At 43.0% G+C, this 23,160-nt stretch overlaps 1 protein-coding gene across 2 annotated transcripts in view; it reads right to left on the bottom strand.

Annotated features, from left to right (window-relative positions):
- The window catches only part of PKNOX1 (PBX/knotted 1 homeobox 1), a 38,579-nt gene extending 29,246 nt beyond the window's left edge, over nt 1-9,333 (bottom strand). The window contains exon 1 of one of the 2 annotated variants that reach the window (XM_088530655.1): nt 9,223-9,333. The gene's annotated coding sequence lies outside the window, so the exon portion shown is untranslated. The remainder of the gene's footprint in view (nt 1-9,222) is intronic. The other variant, XM_088530656.1, reaches the window with a different exon arrangement.
- Nucleotides 9,334-23,160: the final 13,827 nt, after the last annotated feature.

The raw sequence follows: 23,160 nt of genomic DNA, 5'->3' as shown, positions 1-23,160 counted from the left end.
GTTGTGGGGAAGATCTGATAGTGCCACGGCTGCTAGATCGGACTGCGCAAAATATTTCAGGATTAAAGAAGAAAACAGCCCTCGCCTACAAAGTCTTCAATTGAAACTCTGCAAATAGGCTAAATCCTAGACCTTGCTGTAGGAGGTACCAAGGGCAGAAAGTGTGAGGTACGAATGAAACGCAGGTGCGTGTGAAGGATGCCACAGAGAAGAGGCTTTGGCTGAGAAGGAACCAGAGGACATTGCAGGAAGCACAATGCTGTCTTCCAGAAGGCATCTGATACAATTAATGCTACAATTTCTACTCTGAAACATATCAGATATGACAAGAAAGATCTGAGTTTGCACGTCATGCCTTCCCATGCATCTTAGCAGGGACAAGAGGCAGAAGTGTACCTATGTAAGGATGGAGATAGCATCTTTACCAAGGCACCGTGGAGCCCACACTTGCCATTTTTTACCATTTTTTTTCTCTTGCGGACAAGCTTTAAAGTCATATTACCATCACGAAGAAGATGCCTAACTCTGAAAATATAAGCAGTGCTTTCTTTGTCACTTGAAAGATGTACTGCAGCTTAACAGTTGCAATAGTTGCAACTTAATAGTTGCAATATTACATCACTAAAAAGTAAATACGCTGTTCAGTCAAACAGTAGGGAACCCTCTCTGTTTAGTCATTCTCTCATTTCACATATCAGCTAGTTAAAAAAAAGACTTACGCATACAGTTATATATACACAAATATTAGCATACATTAACAAGTCAGGATAAATTTGTATTTTCACAGATTCAAGGAGTAATAAGGAAGCCATTACGACATGTCATCAGAGATTCATTCTTCCTCTTCTGCAATGGATGCCTATCTCAATCAACTGGCCTACAAAGAGACATTCAGTTAATCAAGACATAGAAGCTAATGTGAAGTTGATGCCGAAGTGCATTAAAGTTGTGCTGAATGGGAATGTAATTCTTCTTATTCAGCAGCAAGGTGGCTTTCATTTCCTCTATCTTATGTACTCATGAAGTACAGTCATTATTTAGAAAAACCTTTTCAGAATGATGATCCTCTTGCTCAGGAATATAAACCAGTCTCAAGGAGTAGTACTACTGCACAGAGGTAAACAGTTATTATACATCAGGTTTGCTGTCAGCTTCCCTAGGAGACAAGCCCACAAGCCTCACATTTTTTGCTGTAAAATTAACTTTATATCATTTTTTCCCCCTCTTTATTGCTTGGTGATGCAATCAAGTAATTTATACTTTAATCAAGACAAATATGAGGTTAAATTACAAAATGCATATTATATTTTAAGAAATTGAAAATACAAATCAATAAAAACCACTGCTAACATTGAAGTTCTTCAGTATACAGACTACATTAATACCTGTTACTAACGTTTCAATGCAAGTGCAACTTTGGACATACACTAGGCAACACTGACTTTATTCAGCAAGATCTCTCTGGTTTCTTTGTCATTACACTCATCTTGATTGTTCTTTTTACAAATCACATAGTTTATATGCCTTGTTATCATAGAATTTATTTTTCAAGCATTAGCACATCATGTTACAGAGGTGGACAAACAACAAATTATCTCATATGAAGACATAAATCCTTCTACTGGTGGACACTCAGTGAGGAAACTTTGTTTTCACTATTTGAAAGAAATTCTGGAAATTCTTCTATTCTAAGTACTGTATACAAGTGTTATAAAATGTGCCACTTCACAATCTGAACTTGGGTATGTAGCAGTTGCTAAAACAAATATTAAAAATGCGTAACATTATATAAATTCCTCAAGGCATAACAATGAAAGCAGAATTAAGGGCATTTGGGTGTTTGTTTCTGTTTTTCTAAACAAACTTTAACTAGTTAACCTTGCATATGACCTTCCTGCTTACATCAGCAGACTTCTTGGGGAGCATGCATAATCACGGCTTTTTAATCTACAATTTACCAAGTGCTTCTTAACAACAACATGGATGACATCTGCTATAGAAAAAAACAGTCTATAAACCACAGGCATAAAAACAACTAAAGAGATGAGAAATCCTATCCCATCTAGCCACAAAGAATGTCACCTCATGTGCCGGTATCCAGGCTCCAAGTCACTCACAGCACTGCAGAAGGCAACCCTGAAGCTGTTCTACCAGTTGCAGAATTAAAACTTCACTCTTATAACCATCGAAAGATTCTCAAATTCAAGAAACTTCCTGCAGCACCTCAGTTTCTCCTACCCATTTCACACCGTAATCTGATGTTGCTTTACTAACTCCATAAAGCAGTAGGAAGAAATGAAAGGGACGAAAATGAAAATTTGGTTAAAAAAAAGAAAACAAAACATGGAAAAAAGAAAGCTTCTTTTGCTAATTGCTCCAGAACTGCTCAAGGATTAGAGGACTGGGGAGGAGCACTATTTCTCATTACTCCCTCATTCACTCCCAATATCCTCAGAGCAAATGAAGACTCCTTTGGCTTTTTTTTCCTGCTGTATTCTCAGCATTGCAAACGAAAGGAGCTTTATGGTTCTTCCTTGTGAACCCTAGAATACATGCAGTGATAGTGATTCCTCACATATACCTTCTTATGGCAGAACAGAAAGGTAATATTTTTTTCTTTAAGAGCTACCAAATACTTCTATCATGACACCTTAGGCCCAAAATCAAGTTTCTAATGTGCTGCTATAGTGATAAAAGGACTGTATGACTTTTTTTTTTTTTTTTTTAAATAAAGAACTACACGTAACAGAGTGGGTACAATAACAATTGCACAGCTAGAACTCACTCTGGCATGACTTTCCCAATTTATATTTAATTAGTTTTTCAAATAAAGTTTCATAGAACATGTTCCAGATAATAAAATCCTAAACTCCACCCTCCCTATTTTGCCGAGACTCTATGTGGATAAAAAACAGGTTTGCCTGTGTGCTAGACATAAAATCCTGATCTCCTGCCATCTAAGCCTACGGAATGTCCATATGAACATCTATGTGGATCTCTTATTCCTGGAGGGAGACACTCATTTGCTCTCATTTTTCCAAATTAATCTAACCAAAGCAACATGAAATCCAATTTTGTTCTGAATTGTATCAACGCCCAGTAAACAAAACCAGAGTAGTTTTGGTCACAGTTTATACTTTGTAGTTATTTTCATGAAGAAGACACCAAATGAGCACCCATCTCCCAATGCTTTATTGCTATTAAATAATTCACAGTGTTAGCAAACAGCTCGTGTAAGATATCACTTAACATGCTTATATTTAGATTTGTCAGCAGTTTTATTACAAAATTACAGAAGTTTCTAATGGTCCTTTCTATGACAATTTGTCCTACTGACACTAACATGCAATTAAAGGAAGAAAGATCTGCTTTAGCTGATTAATAACTGCATTTTAAATAAGCTTAAAGTGCCTAATGCTCATGAAAATCCCTCTACATTTAAATACTTCATCAAGATTAATATGTTCTGTTGTCAATGATTTCATTTTTTATGCCCTTCTTCATTTCAGAAATAATAGTTTTTGAGCTTGTGAATTATCTGGTCATTTACTTGGATTAATCAAATAAACTAAAATGACAAGTATCTCTGCTCCTGCACTTCTCCTTTGGTCAATGATTTTTCCAGCATCATTTACTTTCCCTTGACCCTAAACTTTGGTCAAACACAAACTTAATTTTACTGTGATGTTTAGGCTTTAACACAATTGTTAATTTTCTTCTCATAAAGCTTTTAAAAATTCTTCCTTTTCACCTCTACGTTGTCCACAGCTATGTGGTAAACAGTAAAGCAATGGTGAACCAGAAGCAATCACTTTGCTTAGTTTTTGCATGGAAAATGTTCTGTGTTACACTCTTCTGCTCCTGCTCCTCATGCTCCCTTATTTTCCTACCCGTATTCACCGTGCTCTTTCCTGTTGCTGCTTCCACAGGAACATTCAGCTTGTTCTTCTCGGCTCTTGCCCTTTCACACCCGCTCTGCTTCTGACCCTTCACTAGCTTGGCTAGCACCATATTTTCCAGGCTCCTGGGCCTTTTGCTTTTCCAGCTTCAATAACCATTCCCACCTCATCCCCAGCACCCATCTCCATGCCAGCACTGGGGCTAGAAAGCACTGGGCCAGTTAAAGAAAGACTATTTAGTATTAGACTTACCCATCACCTACTTGATGGGTGACGCATCACGCCTAACTACCTGGTCCAGGTAATGACTGCCCAGACAGGTGACATGTAAGGACCAGCAGACAGGAAGATACTCACATTATATGAAATATTTGCCAAATAATATTAATGAACCAGTTTTTCAAGAGCTTTTAATTTGCTAACATTTCTCTAAAAACAGCCATACACAGTTCCCCTTGTCTACAACCCTAAATACAGTATCTCAGGTTCAGATACTCCTTTAAATAAACCAAACATGATTTTCTCTTTTAAATTAGTATATTTACTTTCTCTTAATGATAATTTTCAAAATGCTGAATCATTTTAGCTTAAACTTCCTGCAATAACCCTGCTCAAACATATGCATCATGGCAAATTTCAGTATGACTAAGATATAACCAACTGAAGACAACATATTAAAACAAAAGTTAACCAAGTAACCCTACCACTTGTATTACTACTGTCATGGCGTAAAACAGGTAAGGATTTAGTAATCACAGACCTAGAATTTTGACTTATTCAGTAACACAATATACGTAAAAAAGCAGCACATATTTTTGTTCCACTATTCTCTAGGCACGTTATACATGTATAACGCTCCAATTTCTGTTCTATAAAACCCTCTTTTTTTGGAAAACAAATATAAAAGAATTTGACTTCATTTTGCTGTAGAAAGTACTGCGATAACCTTCTCCCTTTGTTTCCTTTACTGTGTAATCTTAAAAAAAAAGTTAAGCAAGAGAAAAAGTGTAGCAGGTTTTTGTTTTTAATTAAAAAAAAAGTTCCTCAATTCCAAATACTCCAAAACAGAGCAAACTAAAATTTAATGGTATAAAAACCTGATCCCTATTTTAGTTCACCAGTATTATGTTGCCATATTCCACTTTTTTTTTTTGCCTGAATTTACTGCCAAGTGCAGGTGACAGGTATAGCCCATCAGTGTATGAGGTTATGGGGCAGTCACACCATAGCCATTTCTCTCCCATTCTCTGAAATCACCTTTTGACAGTTAATATATTTAAATGCTCTTCCTGTCTTAGAGCAAATAGCAGTTTTATACACATATGTTTATAAAATAGAATATCACGGCCTGGAGTAGTTGGTATGTTAAAATACTAAAAACAAAACCCAAGTCCTTGTTTGCAGGACGACAAGCAAGGACATGAAGGCAAGTAAGGCCAAAATTTATTTCCACCAACACTGACTTCCTTTTTATTCTTTAGCAAGACACATGACTTTGTACTCTCCAAACTGATGCTGGAGAAACCAGAGACACCTTTTACCTCCTTCATACCAGCATGCCAATGCTCCTTTAACAGCACATTGCTCCTTCCAGATTCCTGGGTCACTATTTTTACTTTCGACCCCCACTCCTAGTTGTGTTTGATGACGCTGGTTTGCTACAGCCATGAAACCACTTCCATGGCGAGAGCACACAATGCAGTCACAGATAGTAATGTCACTGACTGAAGAATCTGCTAAAATAGTCCATTATTTTTGCAGTATTCAGTTATCTTAGATAAAACTATCTTTGGCTGAGTAACATCTGGCAGCAAATAAGTGAATTTAAAAAAAATATATCTATCTGCAGCTCTTTTCTTGCTCTTGGAAACCTCCTTTTAGAGGAGCAGTACGTTGCTTTGCATTTTGTACAGTATAAGCCATGGTAAAATAAACCCCTGAGAGATTTAGTGTTTGTAAACCCATAGACTCTTGTAACAAGCGAGACTGAAGCAAGCAGCTGTTGCAAGAGAGAAGTAACCCTTTGGAAGTTTGCCTTTTACACACACACAAAAAAATAATTCACTCTTACTTACACCAAAGTAAAGACATTAATCTACTTTACTGTAAATTTCCACATGTGCTTCCTGAAAAGTACTGTTTGGCTCCCCTATCACTGAATAATATCCCGAAAGACATTGTGGCCTACATCTCCATTCAGAGAATTAATAGAGCCATTAGAACAAGCAGTTCCACTATCACAAAACTGGTTCTCTGGATCAACCACACATTAGTACAGGATGTAGTAACAGAGAAAGAGTTATTCTTCTCCAAGAACTTAAAAACTCCTGAAACACTTTAATTTTGCTGTAGTCACAATCCGAATTACTACGTTACAGCACGGTAATGTATAGATAAGGCAAGAACGGAAACCAATTCTGTTCACAGGCAAAACTAAAATAGAGTATCTAATAGACACACATCCATTTCACAAGACTCAAACATACAGAATTAACATTTGTACTCTCTCCATACGAAATTCCTTTTTGTTTCACTAACAGAAAACTAAAAAGACTCAGTTTAAAAACGTTACTTCAAAATACAAATACACTAAAAGATGAACCTAAATCTTTAAAATTTTATCTAGCTTGAGAAATAATATGAATAACGGCTAGAAGTTATGCCTTTAATATTAAGGAAAACACAAGTAGACTAACTTTTTACTTGCCAAAGTGCCCCTTCCAAATTAAAAAAAGAAAAATAGGCACGAGTAATCCTAGTAGACACAGAACTTGGAGAGCCCCTGAATTTCTTATTGGTACACAGGAAAGGGTAATCAGATCAATTCCAGCAAATTGCTTCAGCAAAGCACTTTAACTACAGACTAATACTTCAGATGTATATTTACCTCATTTGTACCGACCAAAATACGTGTCCCTCCACCCCCAAAATCACTCAGCAGATCAAAGAGAATGAGTGAATCAATCTTTTAAGCCTCAGTGCAGTGTAACATCCTCTGAAACAGTGTTTATCCTGTAGATGAAGTAAATGGGGTTATGCCTCCAGCCTTCCACACAATTGACGCTTATGTTAAGAAATCATCATGAAACTTACATTGAAGTTTTCATGTGATACTTCAATCAACTTTAATTATAAACTGACAAGAAAATACATAAATCTGTAGCAACCTCCAGTGAAATATACACTTATTTAAATATGTGTATATTTTTAAAAAGTCAGTCACTCTGAAAAGTGTGTGACTGTTCCTTCAGATTGAACACATGTGAATATTTTTCTTTTCTCTTTTTTTTGAAATTTTAAATATAAAATATAAAGGCACAGATTCAGGAAATTATTATTTTGTAAAGTCAGTCAGAAAATGCACTCAAATTACATTTGTTACTACTTTATATATATTTATATATATAAATAAAGATTTCCAATGCAATCACAATAGTTTGCTCTGTGGTTCAGTCTAATTCATAAAATTTGTACATGTAGCTAGCACGCACTAAACAGATTTTCAGCACTTGCCTGTGTGCAGAAGCTGTATCACTTTAACTACACATGTATAATTAAAGCAATGCAAGCCCACAGCATAGGCAGGGTGTAGATAGTTTATATCCCATGCAGAAAAGGGGAAAGACTTGGGAGCATATTCCTAGCATGGACAGCTGTAAGATACATGCTTTTATTATGCTAGAGTCATTACAACTTCTCTAATCCATAAAACTACACTGCTAAAAAATTTGCAGGGCATTTTCTCTGGAAGAATATTATAAATGGCATTATGAAGTGGGGGCACTATAAACTGTCATGGTTTATAAAGATTAAAGAAAGAATTCGTTAATCACCCAAGACATTTAGCACACTCAGAAAATGACCTAAACCCTGTCCCATTCTCCACAGGATGCGGGCTAAAACATTCTTCAACATGTAAAATAAAAAGCACATATGGTCCATGCTCTCTATTCCAGCAATCTACTTAGCGGAATACAAAAATGCATCTTGCCTGGACAGCACTTAACTGTAGATGCCAAAAAAGTAATTTATAGCACAGAAATAAATAAATAAATAGTGAAAGTATCTAACCTGATCTGGACATACATTCTCCTTTCCAAAAGCATTTACTTAGATATAACGGAAAAAACGGGGGGCTTTTTAACCGCAGTTGCAGCTAAGAATACTGTTATCTCTAAAATAACATGGCTCATTCCCATTTAAGACCCCCAAAATAATAAAGAAACAATAAAACTAGATAAAACTGTGGAAAGAAGTATCACACAGAAGCGTTAACCACTTTTGGTTTTAATTGATGAACTCTGGACCATACAGCTGCTGCTGTGGGAATGAAGGCTGGCTCTTGGCTCCTCCACGGAGACCCAGGATGCGCGGCTAATTGAGGCAATACTCCCAGATAAAACCAGTGCTTGATTTATTATTGTTTACACACATCCTAAGCAGGGCCTCTGGGCAACATCAAGTTTCAGCCCCTAATTGCGCCTCCTCGAACGCTCGGGGAGCCTCGGCCTAGGTGTCAGGGAAGCTTCCAGGCGCGCGGTGCAGCCGAGACACAGGGAGGCCGCGTCGAAAATAAATAAAGCGAAATAGGAGCACGAAAGAGCAGTGGCCTCCCGAGTGTGCCCGCCGACAGCGGAAGCTGCTTTCTATGAACGAGGGGGGAAGCACCAAACACGCGGCCCCGGGGGACACCGGGGGTGAGGGGCGCACCAGCTCTGTGCGCGCCGGCCGTTGGCAGCGGCCGCTGGCGGCTCCCCGCGGGCCGGGCCGCGGCGATGGCGGCGCGCCCGGGGCAGGTGCGGAGGGGACGCGGCAGCTGCCGCGGCGGCTTCATCCCGGCAAGCCGCGCTGCGCTCCGCGGGGCCAGGCCGGGCGAAGCAGCGCAGCGGAGGCGGCGGGGAGATGGCCAAGAGGGTGGCGAGCAGCCGCGCGCGGGCCCTTTAAGCCGCGCTCCGCACTGCCCCGCTCGCCGCTCCCTTCCCCTCGTGCCCGCGCCCCCCCGCCCTCCCTCCGCGCTGCGGCGCGTGCGCGCCCCCGCCCGCGCGCCCGCAGCCACCGCGGCTGCACGGCGGCCGTTCCAGAAACTTCCTCGCTCCCCCTCCCTCCCCTCGCCGCGCCGCCGCCGCCGCCCCTAACCCCCCTGCGGGCCGGGCGCCGCGCGGCCCCCCCGGCCCGTGCCCGCGCCCGGCCCGGCCCGGCGGCGCGGTGCGGCGCGGCGCGCGGCGGCGCCGTGGGCGCGGGCGGGCGGGCGGGCGCGCGGCGGGCGCGCCGTGATGGATGGCGGGCTGGCTGGCTGGGAGCGCGTTTGAGTGACAGCGCTTACCTGGGTGCCAATCTTCGTCACACTGACAAGCGGCTGCAGCAATCGGGACCCGCACCGCCGCGCCGCGCGTCACCGCGCACACGCGCGCCGGGCCAATCGCCGCGCGCGCCGCCCGCCACGACAGCGCGCCGCGCGTCGCGCCTCATCAATATTCACCGCCGCGGGGCGGGGCGGCCGCCGGGCACCGCCCCCCGCGCCCGCGCGCAACACCGCCCCCTCATGAATATGCAGGAGGACGTGGGCGGGGCGTCCCCAGCGGCCGCCGCCGCGCCCCGCCCCGGGCAGGGGAGGTGAAACCACCGCCTTGAGGAGGGCGGGGGGGGGAGGGAGGTACCAAGCGGCGCGGGGGCGCCCCCCGCCCGGCGGGGCCCCGCCGAGGCCCCTCCCGAGGGAGCCCGAGCGGCGCTTTCCGCCGCGCCGGCCGTTAACGGCCGCGGTGACCACAGGCGTCTTCTTGAGAGCGCGCCGGGTCCCTGCGCTAGCCCGTGGCCACTGCGGAGGACCCTGCGGCCACCGGGAGCCCAGCACGAGCCCCCGTCCTGTGCGCGGTGCCAAAGGGCGAGCAGAGCCCCAGGGACCCCCCCCAGAACGCCACCAGGAAAGAGCGAAGGAGAAGGTGCTGTCACCTATCTCCTTCGTCTGGGCCCTTCCTGCGTTCAGAGGGAAAAAAAAAAAAGAAATAAACCTCTGCTTTTCCTTCCTGCTTTGCCAGGATTAACTGTGTTTGTCCAGACTGTCCTTAAGTGAGCAGTAAGGTGAGCCTGTTCTCACAGGCAAGGGGGATCCCTGACAGGCATTTGCCTCGTGGCTTTGCCATTTTGTCTCAGGATTCCCAGTTGGAGCTTTTCCTCCTGTGCCCGTTCCACAGTGTCTAAAAGGGCTTGGATTGGCATCCTGCAGTGGCTCATCGATATGGTTTCTTGGCTCCTCATTCTCAGGATCTGGGTAGCCTCCCCTCTTTGCAGCGCAGGCCTTGAGGGCAAGAGACATCAAGGGTATGAAGAAGAAGTTGGCAGACAAAAAGCCACATCTTCTTAGGAAACTCAGCTCAAAACTGAACTGGATTTTGTTCCAGGTTTTGTGGCCCCTCTGCAGAATACAGGCTGGAAAGCTATCTGATTATCTTGTTCCTGTACAAACTGGAAATGCCCGGTGTTTTTCAAGACCCACCTCCATCTTTCAGTTGGTTTAACAGTAGAAAACTCTCCATTTTGTTTTACGTAACACTTTCCAGCACCAGGCCACTTAAAGCGAGGCCAATAGGCAGAGTGTTAATGCAAACGGTTGAATAACTGCTCCTGCAAGCCAGCTCTGCCTTCAGCCCTCCGAGCATCACCACTGTGTGTAGACCCTGCCTGGCTGGTTAAAATTGCGCTGGGTTTTCAGGAATATGGTCGCGCCGTGCACACTGCCACCGTTTCTCCAGGCACAAACAGCCGTTTCATCCCCTCACCGGGCCACTTGGAGCCTTTACAGGAGTTCATTTTCTAGGTTTTTTTTTTCCCCGCACCACATGCTTGCCAGGCTTGTAAGTGTGAAAAGAGCTTGTACATCTTGCACAGAGAGTGGGAAAGAAAATGAATTGTGCCAAGGCAAAGTGCTCAAAAAAAAAAAGTGTGAATCAGGTATGAAAGTTCTTGGGAGTAACTTAAAAAACAAACAAAATAGCCCCCCAAGATTTTACAAATAATAGCACTTTTGCTTTGTCTTTCTCACAGGTTCTCTGTGCCTGCTCTCATGCTATATAACGTCTCTAAGAGAATTCCTGTGGTCGAGCAGGCATCTTCTGCCAACACTTTCTTCTCTCATTTTCTCTGACACATTTGTTAGTGACACACTCATTAAACAGTTCTTCAAATGAACTGACTCCGTGCCCAGACCTGCCTCTTCCTCAAGCCTGATTCACCCTGCAAACCCTCTGCTCCCCTCCTGCCTTGCCTGTGCCTCTTCGGGCATGAGTTCAGGGATTTTGTCTGCACAAGAGCAGATTAAATTCAAACTAATGTAGTTCCTGTGCAATCCCTTTTCCCACTTATCCCCACAGCCTTTCTGGATGCCCTTCCCAACCTGGATGCCCCTTTATCTCTGTTTTGATTTTCCTTCTTCTGTATCTTGCCCCTGTCTTGTCTCCAGCTCCTTCCTGCACAACAGGTGCAAACACTTCTCTACTGCCTTCCCCTCGCCCCAGCAATGCCACCTCTTGGTCTGCTCTGTAATTAAGCGTATCCCATACTTCATTCTCCTCAGTCTCTTGCTCTTTTCATAACATAAATATGTTTCCTCAGTCTTAAAGCATGTAATTCCCAAGCACTGGAATTAAGATGGCCTTGTTTCCTACTGATTTCTGCCTCAGGGCTGATTAAATTTGGGGTGCAAGCTTTGACTGAAGCATCTGAAGTTATGGTATCCATAAGGAGTCCCTTCAGACAGTGAACTCTCATTTGCCTAAGATCGCTGTGCAGACTTTCCATCATTCAGTCAGTGTGTGATACCTTTTTGCTACCCAAATGCTTATTTTCATGAAAGCTTTAGGAACTAAATTATTTTTGACAGCTTTAGTCCTATCTCCTATGGTATAGAAGCAAGTCAGTAGGTTCAAACGCGATTAAATCACATGGATACACTTCCAAATACACCTAAACCTACATGACATGACCACATAAGTCTTGTTCCATTAAGAAAGTAACCTGAAAGTCATTCTTGATCTAACTTGTGCCTTCCAGCTGCCCGTGTCTGAATTCACTGAATGCACTGTTCTGAGTCACTGTAAGGAATTCCTTGCTTCTCATTTTATCTTTAGTTCTCCCTGGTACAGCCATGGTAGGCTTGAAAACTAAGAAGCTTACCCTTAAAAAATATGATGGCTGAAATAACTATTGTTATGTAGCTAAAAGTTACAAGGCTTTTGTGAGAAGCTTGCAACCCCAGAAAATAGCAAAAAGCTGTGAGGAGTGGAGTAGAAAAAAAAAAGAATGAAGAAGCAAATGAGAAAAATAGTACAAAGAAACAGCCCCCCCGCCCCAAATGATAAAGAGACACATGCCCCTTTTTCTATTTCTCCATTTTATCTAAACATATTATGTCGCCTCATCAGTTCTGCAAAAGGATCAGTGTCCAATACAACTTATCTTTATAACATCTATCATAAGGCAGTTCTCCACAGTACACATTCTGTAAGGATTATCACACAACTGATGTGCTTCTGTGCTATGAATTTCCATTGATACAGGTGTACTCACTAACTGGCAGTGATGAGGTGGCTGCTTTTTTTTTTTCTAAAAACAAACAAACAACAAAACAAAGCAAAATAAAACTGTGTGGAAAGGTGAATGAAATGCCACCTTAATGCTTTACAGCTGCAAGCTACAAATACTTAAAAAGGAGGTTCAGTAACATTTAGATTTGCAACTGCTAATAATAAAACACTGGGATTCTCAGATTACTGCTGCATGCTTCACATTTTGCATACGAAATGTCCTTATTAAGTACAGCCTATTACATAGAGCATACACAGATATGTTTGTGGGACAGAGCCTTAGTTGGCTGCTAAGGCAGTTCCAATATATGGTAGAATGCCTAACAATTGGGCCAAGTATTTGCAAACACCAAGCTAATCAAGTCCTGTCTCACCAAATGAGAAAAAGCCACCCTCCCAAATCTATTAGTTGAAACACGCATTCAATTGCAGCTACTGATAATAGGACTGCAGGAAAGAATTAGAGGGCAAAACTAGACCCTACATACAGCGGCTAGATGAGTTAGAGTTACTGTGAGATCCTTTAGGATTCTCCAAGTTCTAAATGTTAAAACTGTCATTGTGATGTAATGTTCACGTCCATTTTGCCTACTCCAGAAAAAAAAAGGGGGGGAGATTTCTCATTTTAGATATGTGGCATTACTCTAGATTGTGTATTTTCTATCTCTTTTGTAATGAGCTTTCAAAGGAAACATTTACATAGAGGTGAAGAGATTGGTGATGTGGAAGTGGTAGCAATCAATCCGCACTCATAACTCTTACTGAATAACAATTGTCATTTCAGTGATAGGGCTCAAGTAATCTAAACAGAGCAGAGTTCTCCCCAGATTTCCATAAAAATCAGGTGAGTTTTTGAGCGCTGATCTCTTAATAATGGAAAGTTTCTACAGCAAACCAGCTTCTTCTTGCATCACTCTCAGGGGGAAAAAAAAAGTATGTAATAAGACATGTCAACTACTTCGATGTCCTCTAGCTGTTTGGAGAGCTTTGCAAAAAGCAACCTTTGTATGCTCTGTTTGCATGCACAGCACATTCACATCTGCAGCCACAACTTCACATGGTATAGGAGGAGCCTGGGAAAAATGTGAGAGTTATTTTTTAATGGATATGGCACTCTGGATTTTAAAGCTGAAATTAACGAGTTAACTCAGTCTAAATGAATGTCAAGCTTTGATTCAACTAGATCTTGCATATCTGTGTAACTCAGCTGGGAAACGCTCCCTCTGCAGAAGTTAAGAGCTCATGTCCCACAGCAGGATTTGGGCTTGGACCAATTGCTGGCACTGCGGTGCAGCCCTGCTCCAGCTCCAAGGGGATTCTGCGCAGTGATCAAGATACGGTTCCTTCAATGAGCTATTATGGAACTGCAGATTTTTCCCCCACCTCTGGTCAGGAGAAGGCTCCGTAAAAAAGAAAAAAGGAAAAAAAAAAAAAGAAAAAGAAAAAGGGGTAATTCTTGTGTCTTATTCAACATTTATCCTCTCATTTACTCAAATTTGAATTTCCAGAGCTGTATGTTAGCTGAATCACTGGCTGCATAATACTTACTCCATCTGTTTATATGGTTGAGTCACTGCATTACCAATATCTAACACATTACTTGGAAAGAATTTTAGGCTATCTGGAGGATAAAACCCCAAACCTCCATAAGATAATATTCCCTTCTGTCTGTTCTCTAGTACCATTCCCTGCATCACTCACTTTCTGCTATCATCAGAGATGTTGATTTGAACAAACTGCTATTAAAAAAGAGAGAGCTTCTCATAAAAGCGCAGCATACAATTAAAACTGAAGACTGAACCATGATGCAGAAATACACTCTCATGTTCCTACAAGCAATGCTTTGTGCTTTGCACTGGGAATTACACTAGGAATTTCACAGTAGTGGAGCAAACACCCTTTGTAACTCAGCATATCTTTTTTTTTTCTCTACTTGGAATAATATAAACAGATTACCTCCTGAGGACAAATTGTCTGCTTTTAATGATGCTAAAAATTGAGAGTGTGTTGTCATTTGACTGCAAAGTTTCCTCCGAAATGTGTTATACTTAAAAAGACAGTAACATTTTAATCTACTTCATTGCAGAAACAGGACCAAAAAAAAAAAAAAAAAGGTAGAGGTAGAAAATCAGAGTCAGAAGAACAGAGGAGGAATTACCAATACACATCTTGATTTCTTTTTTTTTTTTTTGAAAGAGGGTAAAAAGAAGACATTTTTTATGAACCCTCCATGGAGGACTACAAATGAAATCACGTTATTCTATGAGTTGAGAAACAGAGAACGAAACCAACTAAAATAAAATCAGCGAGACTAGTCCAGGGGATAGACTCAAGTCTCACAGAAGTCAGTGGAACAATTCCCACTGGCTTGAGTGAGACTTGATTTGAGTAAAACAAAATACAGAAAAAAAAATAGGCAGGAGACATTAACAAGAGGTCCTCAAGCAGTGGTTCTGCAGAGCACTTTCTTGAGTCCATAGAGACCTGTCTTTCCTCTCCATTACTCATTTACTTCCAGCTGCTTTGTGGGTTTCTGCATTTTGAAGCTTAGAAGAAATGAAAATCTTTAGTAGCAGGGAATGAGGATGGCTGGCCACTGCTTTGCGACTGGAAGAGGGAAGAAATCAATCACTTAGGAAACAGAGAAAGAATAGAGAAGGAAATATCTGCAGGAGCAGAAGGCAGGTAGGCAGCGAGGATAGGTGGCCCCCAGCAAGGATTTATGTGCCGTGCTGCCGAATGCACCTTCCTGGGCAGGCGCCTGGGCTGCTGGCACGAGGCAGAAGGAAAGCCGAGCTCCACGCAAGAGACAGCGCTGAGCAAAAGGCACGCAGGAAGAGCCAGGGCAGAGGCGCTCCCCAAGCGTTCCCCTTCCCTCCCCAGCCACGTCTGGATGTGGGGAAGCTGCCGTGGGTGCGCACCATGCGCACACACACTCCAAGCAGACGATCCTGCCCCACGATGGTCCTCGCTGCTGTTCTTCCACCGTTCCCTCCAGCCCCGCATCCATGTGGCCATCCCAGATGTGATGTCTCCCAGCACATCGAAGCAAAGCCTCTCCTCTTCTGGGCAGTCGTGCATTTGGGGCAGGCTCTGTGTCTGTGGGATAAGTTATTTCTGTGTGTGGGCTAACTACTGATGCTTGGGGCACCATTCCCAGCAACGCTGCCACGCTTTCCCTGCGTACAAGGCTAATGTGCGCAAGCATGACAGCCTGGATGTCACGGGCAGCTTATTCTTAGCTGCAGGGCTCCCTTTCACATTCGCATCACAACAGCTGCAGGGCTCAGCCGGTTTGGGGTCCAACAGCAGCCAATAGCCAATGCTTAGCAGATGAGTATCAGGAATGAGGGAAGGGTTGGCTCGGTCACCTTCTGGTGTTTCTTATGAACTTCTGGGGACCAACAGCTTAGCACCTTTTCGAATCCAAAATTGCAATCAGACCATCCTATCCAAAGGTCACCGACAGGCTGCTCCGTTAATACCAACATTACCTTTTCTGAATCCATCTACAAACTGGAAAATCTGTAATGTCTTCTGGCCAGCCAGCAAGTCTCTCCTGGACTCCCAAGCCTGCACTCACGAGAGAGGAGATACAGGAGGCTGTCTGAACTTTCTGCCTTTTTCCTTGAGATTCGTAGAAAACACCGCAAGCTGCGCTGCACAACGCAGCCTTGGACAAGGAAGCAGCGGAAGCCCCGTCAGCCTCGTGCTGCGCGCAGCCCAGCCGGCGCGTTGGGAGGAAAGGCAAATCGGATGGGGCTGAGCACTGTGCTAACAAGGCAGACCGCTCGCGGGATTCCGGCTCGTATCCCTGCCAAGGGCTGCTCCTTCCTCTGGGAAACACCGGCCCGTTCAGGCCGGGCTCGGGGATGCACAGCACAGAGCTGCTTTGTGCCGCACGGGCACGCGCCGAGGGGCACATCCCGCTCCCGAAGCTCCGCAGGGCCCGAGGACACGGAGCCACCTCTCCTGTGGACAATCCAACCTGGACGCTGCAGGGCAGTGACTTCTGCACCCTTTGCCCCTTGCAGCCTCCTGTTAATTTCTGAGAATGGGTGCGATTCCCAGGGAGAGATTTAAAATCTCCCAACTCTAGTCCTTGTAATCCCATAGATCCACACATCCAAGCCAAATCACATCCTGCATCCAGCAGAACGTCCCATGTCTCAGCCCACAGTCCCAAGCAGTAGCCAATACAGTTATACTGTCCTGAGTTTTTTGGCCTATCTAGGAAATTTTAGGCAAGGCAAAAGCAATTAATTCCCTTTTAAGAGCATAAGGCGTAAGTCACATAAGGATCTATTTTTTTTTTTAATTACATTAAGTGACTTTTATGCAGATTGCATCCCTTTTATAATAGCCTATATACTTGGTAGCCTTAGTTTCCTAAATAGGACCTTGAACAGTGTCAGATGGAGCACACTGCAGTCACCAGAGACCTTTCAAGAAGTGCCAGAAACAATATTGCCGGTGGCTTTGTAACTGTTCCATAGACAGCAGTGTCCTCACCGCAGCAGCCAGTTTCATGACTAGCCAATGCACTCCCCGAGTAGTTTAAAACATCAGGAAAGGCAGCATCAGGAATGAAATACACTCCTCATTCATAGGTTGGTGGTGTTATGCTCCCTGGCCATGTCGGAGATTTACAGCCCGGCTCTGCCTCCAGGGTTTGCTTTCCTCAGCCCTCCTTTCGGAGCATTAGCACCGAACCCTGCCAAAACTGCGCTTTTGTCTTGCACTGCCTTCTCCAGTCCTGTGCTAAAGATGATCAGGCGTCTGCTTTCCAGTCGCCCGGGAGCCACAAAGCTGCACCAGCCCCAGCGGGCCTATTTCAGTGGGACATCCCACACATGAAATATGTGCCTATTTCAGCTGTCAATCTTCATTATTTTCTTTACTTGAATCAAACTTGGGAAAATAAACACAAAACATCCCTTCTTTTCTTTTTTCTTCTTTTTTCCCCTGCAGTACTATTTCACAGTAGTGTATCCATAGGATGATAGCATTCCTCTCCCTGCTCAGTAAGCATATATCTGTCCGAATTACGTGGTCTCCAAAGGCAGAAAGTAGCCAGCACAGTTAATGTAACACGCTGCAAACTTTGTGCGACAGGCCATGCTTGTGCAGAGAGGTTCAATTCTGTCTGTAGCCCTCCTCTTCTTCTTAAAACTCAGCCACAAAATTTTACTTTATCAAATATTTACTCTTTTGCTTTCCCCCCCAGTTAATATTATGTGAACTGCATGTAGCCAGAATGTGTAATGACTGTATAACTTGCAGCTGCTCCCCTGTGGTAGATCATTTGGTGGTAGGACACTACTTATCTAATTAAGCATCAAAAAACGGGACAACTTTCAGAATCCACATTTTCCTGTCACCAGCCTTGCCCCTTTCTCATACTCCGGTTCAGTTTTATATCACCATCTCCGCTGCTGACAATAGTTTTTTCAATGGGAATATCACAACCGTAGCCACTGCCAGAATCTTTTGGCAAACGAGCCGCTTTCTTAGTCAGAGCCTAATGCCATTACAAGGTCTGCAACAGCTGCAGCAGTCATACATCTGCAAGTCATTTGAACATTTTATGATGAATAAAAACTATCCATTACATAGACCTATACATTATATATTAACCCCAATACTTATTCAGTTACACTAACAATAACCTTTTCCCTCTACATGCTGTAAACTTCTTTGGCTACAATATGTGTTAACAGAGATACTTAAAGCTCCATTCTGTAGTGCAGCAGTCCCTGTGTACATATTACCTAACTTATTCTACCTCTTTAAGCACGAAACTGGATGATGGAAAGAAAGGGAATATAAAACTATAAAAATATCATACCATGCATGAGGAAACCATTTTTATATAATAGCATGAGACTGAATACGCTCATACAAGTACAAAGGATACAAAAACTTGGAAAAAAAACATGGGCTCAAAATATATGGCTAAGAGATTTGATTGTGATACGCACGGATCGCAAACCTATCCAGATGTCCCCAGACAGCAACCTGATACCCAACACCATAGCCAGGATTTGAAATCTAAAAAGTCAGAATATTGAAGAAGAGGTAGCAGGGCTTATAGAAAAAGAACCAGGAGCCATGAAGAAACCTTTAAAATAATGACAGTAATAAGGAAACACAAATGTGGTTTAATGAAGGAAATATATACACAGCCGCAAATTATAAAGCCAGCCCTCTAGGACGTTACATTCCTAATGCAAGTGGCTGAGCAGGCTCAACGTAAATAGGTGTAAAACACACTCACCGGCTTAGAGGCTTGAAGGATAGAATCCCATATGTGATTCCCCACCAGTGAGTCTTCTACATATGTATACTTTTACAACAGTGAATGTGAACTGGGCAAGACATACCTCCCCATGAGTTTCACCATAAGAGTTTTAAAGAGACAAGGCAAAAGTCCTGCATGACAGCAGCCTATCATATTTTTTCCCCTAGCTCCATTAGGGCCAGCATCCCACGTGCATGTAAATACTATTTCATGTTACTTCATTATCCGTTGTTGGAAGACTCTCTCTGGAGCCTCAGAAATACATCCCTCTGGTTTCCCATTCACATTTACTCTGCATTTCATACAGAGTATCCCCTTCCTGCTATCAGTATTACTTTGGAAGCAGAATGTCAATTAACTTGCTCTTCCGCACCACGGTAAATGTGTAGATTAGTAAATCACAAGGTAGTATGGGTTCTAAATAAGAAATGAGTACTGGAATATTCTTACAGTTAGAAAGCTGACTTTTTGAAAGTATTTTCTCCAATCAGTCTGCCTCCTCTGCACAGTCAGAGGCCAAACCGTTTATTTTACTGGCAATCCATCTTTATGGCTTGTGCTGGTTTTAATATTTCCATTCAAAGAACATACATATATTAAAAATGAAATATGGAATCCTATTAGGATTACAAATAGTTCCTCTTAAGGGGGATTGTAAAAGCATCCAGCACAGGTTGTCTTTTTTTCTTTTTTTTTTTTTTAAGTCTTTGGGTTTTTCTTTTTTAAGTTTTAGAGAGTATATGTATGTATTTTTTTAATTTTTAGGGCTGAAAAATGACCTCACTGCTGCTGAATGGGCAGCTTTACTTGACGATGCAGAAGAGCCTGTGTGATCGGTGTGTGCGGTCTCCGCGTTGCAATTAAAAAAAGGGGAAATCCTGACCCTTCTGATTGCAAAGATAACTTACCGGACACGACGTGACGCAATGACGAGCTCCTCTCCGAGCTCCTACGCAGGCAGCCGGCTGTCTCTCCGCTGCTGCTCTTGCTTTTCCCATGCTACGGCGGAGCCAAGCTGAGAAGAGAGGGCAGTCGCGCAGCCGCTGCGGAGTCAAAGGGCAAGAGCGAAGCTTAGAATAAACACGTTGTTTTCACGTTGTTGCTTGAAGTGCTGCCAAATTTCTTAACATTAGCGCACATAAATCAGTAAATATCAGAAAGCCCGAGGCCCAAGCAGCTGGAATCCTGTAGCCGTTACCTGAAATCTTAACAGCCAAAAAAATTAAAGTAAAAGCTTCCCCTTTCCTTAAGGCATTGTGTAAAATCTCAGAAAACACAACCATAAAAGCGCTGCTCTCATCAAGGAAAGCCCTTCTAATTATTTTTTTTCTTTACTTCTCTCTTTTTATAGTCCTCTCAAATTTGGGAGGCTTGGGGGTCTTTCCTGAGATTTCCAAACATGCTGCCTTGCCAACACTGCACCTGAGGAAGAATTAATTAATTCTAGAGGCAAATCCTGAAGTTATTCATGACGGAGGAAGACTATGGAAACGGGCAGCTTGGGGCCCAGCAGCAGGCAAGCAAACACGGGGAGCCAGGCGGGACGACGTGGGCTCCCGTGGGTTTTGCTCTGACCCTCAGCGATGCCCAGGAGGAAGGAATGGGCTACAGAAGGGACGCTCATCCCCTGCCCTGTGTGCCCTGTGGCTCCAAAAAGGTTCTTTGGTGAAGATTTGAGAGGGAAAAAAAACCTCCTTCCTCTTATCCTGCAGCCAAGAGAAAAAGAGTTTTAAAAACCCAAACCCTTCTTGCTGTTGAGGGGGGCGATATAAAAGATGGCGCCCATTGACCGGTGTCCAGAGACAACAACCTGGTATGAATTCCAGCACCACTCCGCTTCCCAGCAGCTGGATTTCTCACCAGGGTGGATTGCTGGTTTTGGATACCTCCCCGATTTTTCCCGTCTGTTAACAGTCTTCCACTAGTAAGTATTTGGAATGGTTGTAAAGCTTTTTTTGTAGCTAAATGTCCTCGCCATTGCCTGAGTGTGATTTCAGAAGTGCTGGCATTTCTGTGCAGGCTCTGTGCAGTTCTTGTCATGGTGTCAGTAACTGCTGCGGCTCCTGGGAGAACCTGAGCCGGCTCAGCATTTCTAGACGATATGTGCACTTGACATGGAAGATGCAAGAAAAATCTTTTTCAGTGTTAACCAGCTTTCTTTACTTGGATAGAATCCCATATGTGGGATGTAACTGGATGTGATGTACAAAGAAGGACGTTGGGACCACTAACTTGTCGTCTGTAAAATGAGGACGAGAAATAAAGAAACTTGCCAAAGTTTCACTTGCAAAGTTTGACTTGCCAAAGGTTATGCAGACAGCCAGGGTTAGGGCTCACAAATGAATCCAGAGCCTGTCCAATCCTTGCTCTCATTTCCTACATTAACCTTCTGTTTTCTATATTCCGAGTTTCTTTCTCCCTCCTCTCTCCCAGTTCCCAAACAATCAACTTTCAGTGATACTCACTCCAAGAGAGTTTGGAAAACACCATCACAGTTTAGAATGGCCTAATCTGGCATGATTTAAAATTCAGTTAAGCATAGGAAATACTTTTAGGAAAATGAGTGCATGAAGATGAGAAATTCAAGCCCTTTTCCAAGCCTCCAGGGAATAGTAACTATCACTCCCCTCTTTGATACAGGACAACAGCCTTTACCTTGTTTGAGCTGTGTTGTGGTTTGCATGTTGCCTTTCCAGTGCTATGTAGACAACTGCCATGGATACTAAAAACTATGCACGTTGTCACTGGGAGATACGACAGGCAAAGGGAAAACAAATTAAAAACCCAATCAACAAGAACAGAAAGCATATATAATGTTAATTAAGTAGGTTTGTTTGTTTTTTTGTTTGTTTATTATAGTGGATATGAACTACTTCAAGAACTATCTATAAAGCACTCAGATGTAGAGAGGAGTACTGCCATCCGAAGTCACTGCCTGGATCCACCAGGAACTAAAACTGGAATGAATGACATGTCCATTGGCTGCCCTAACAAGTTTTCCTCCCCTCCTCCCAAATGCCACAAGATCACAAAATCCCAACGTTCAGAAAAGGGCTTTGGTGGCACTCCAACCAGAACAAAGGTGAGCAGTTCGAACCTTCCATGTATCTTCAGCAAATCTGAGCACTCACGACTCTTCTGAGCTTGTGTTCTCATTTCCACAAGTAGCCGAAGAAAGAACTGTGCAGCATCCCTAGACATACTTAAAAATTCCCTCTATTTTCTTCATTACATACAAGAGCAGACTCAATGTAATTATATAAGCAGCTTCGATGATAGCATCTCTTGCGGTAAGAGAAAAGACCACAGGCATATTTTCTAAGGTTTCTGAGTTTACAGGAAACCCAAATGAAAGACACTGATTGTGTTTCACTTGTTGAAAGTTGGTGACATGTTTTTCAAGGACTATATGTAAGCACACTCAGTCAGAAGCCTTGTTTCACGAATTTAAAATCAGCCTAAAGGGGGCTTATCGACTGCTGTGGTTTCCATCACTGCCTGTTACTGACTGGGCTCCACTAGGACCATCACCATCTTGACCTTGCAATTACTGATCGTGAAAAACTCTGCTGCAGACTTCTGGACCTTCCTTGGATTAGTGAGTTTTCAACTACTGTCCAGAACCTTCTGCATTCGTAAATTGCTTCTGAAGCATTTAAGGAAATTCTGAAAAACAATTTTATTAGCAGGAAACTTATGTTCGCTACATTAGAAAAATATAAATGGACTCCAAATTTTGAAAACCACTGCCTCAGACAATGAAAGGAAAATTGTCACCCTTATGGAGATGTTAGTGCATTCCACTCTGCAGATCTTCATGTACTCCCACAATAACACAGTATTTACATCGAGAATGCCAACCTGATTTTTTAACTTGTCTTACAGAGCTGCTTTTCACATAACCTGAGACCAAATTTCCCCCCCCCCCCTTTTTTTTTTCCACATTTGAGGTTTTCCAGGACTTGTGTTAATATCCTGGATTATAAATTCTTTAGAACAAGGCTCCTACATCTGACAAGTGCCTTGCAGTTAGACACAATTGCTTCCTACTGTAACATTACAGAACACGAGCATATTGTATCCTGCTTGAAATTTAAATGTTAACATATGACTCAAATACAATAACATCTGAAATATTCAAGTAGAAGTGAAGCTTTTTCTATTAAAGTCGAGGAAAACATAACAGTGGGACGAAGTCTGTGCTGTGCCCTCCCTAACACCATCTTCCCTTCCCCTTCCAGGGCAGACTGATTTAGTAAAGAGATCGTGGGTAAAATAAGCAGCACAGGTGCTAGAAGAATTATGAAGTTACTTGGCTTGGCATTCCAGCTTGATTTTATAAGGTGCATTTAGGAAAAAAACCACTGCAAGACACTGAAAA

This window comes from Tinamus guttatus, unplaced genomic scaffold (genome assembly GCF_059628265.1).
Source record: "Tinamus guttatus ecotype Peru unplaced genomic scaffold, ASM5962826v1 Tinamus_guttatus_pri_ptg000384l, whole genome shotgun sequence".
NCBI lineage: Eukaryota > Metazoa > Chordata > Aves > Tinamiformes > Tinamidae > Tinamus > Tinamus guttatus.
This window is presented reverse-complemented; position numbering and strand designations above follow the sequence as displayed.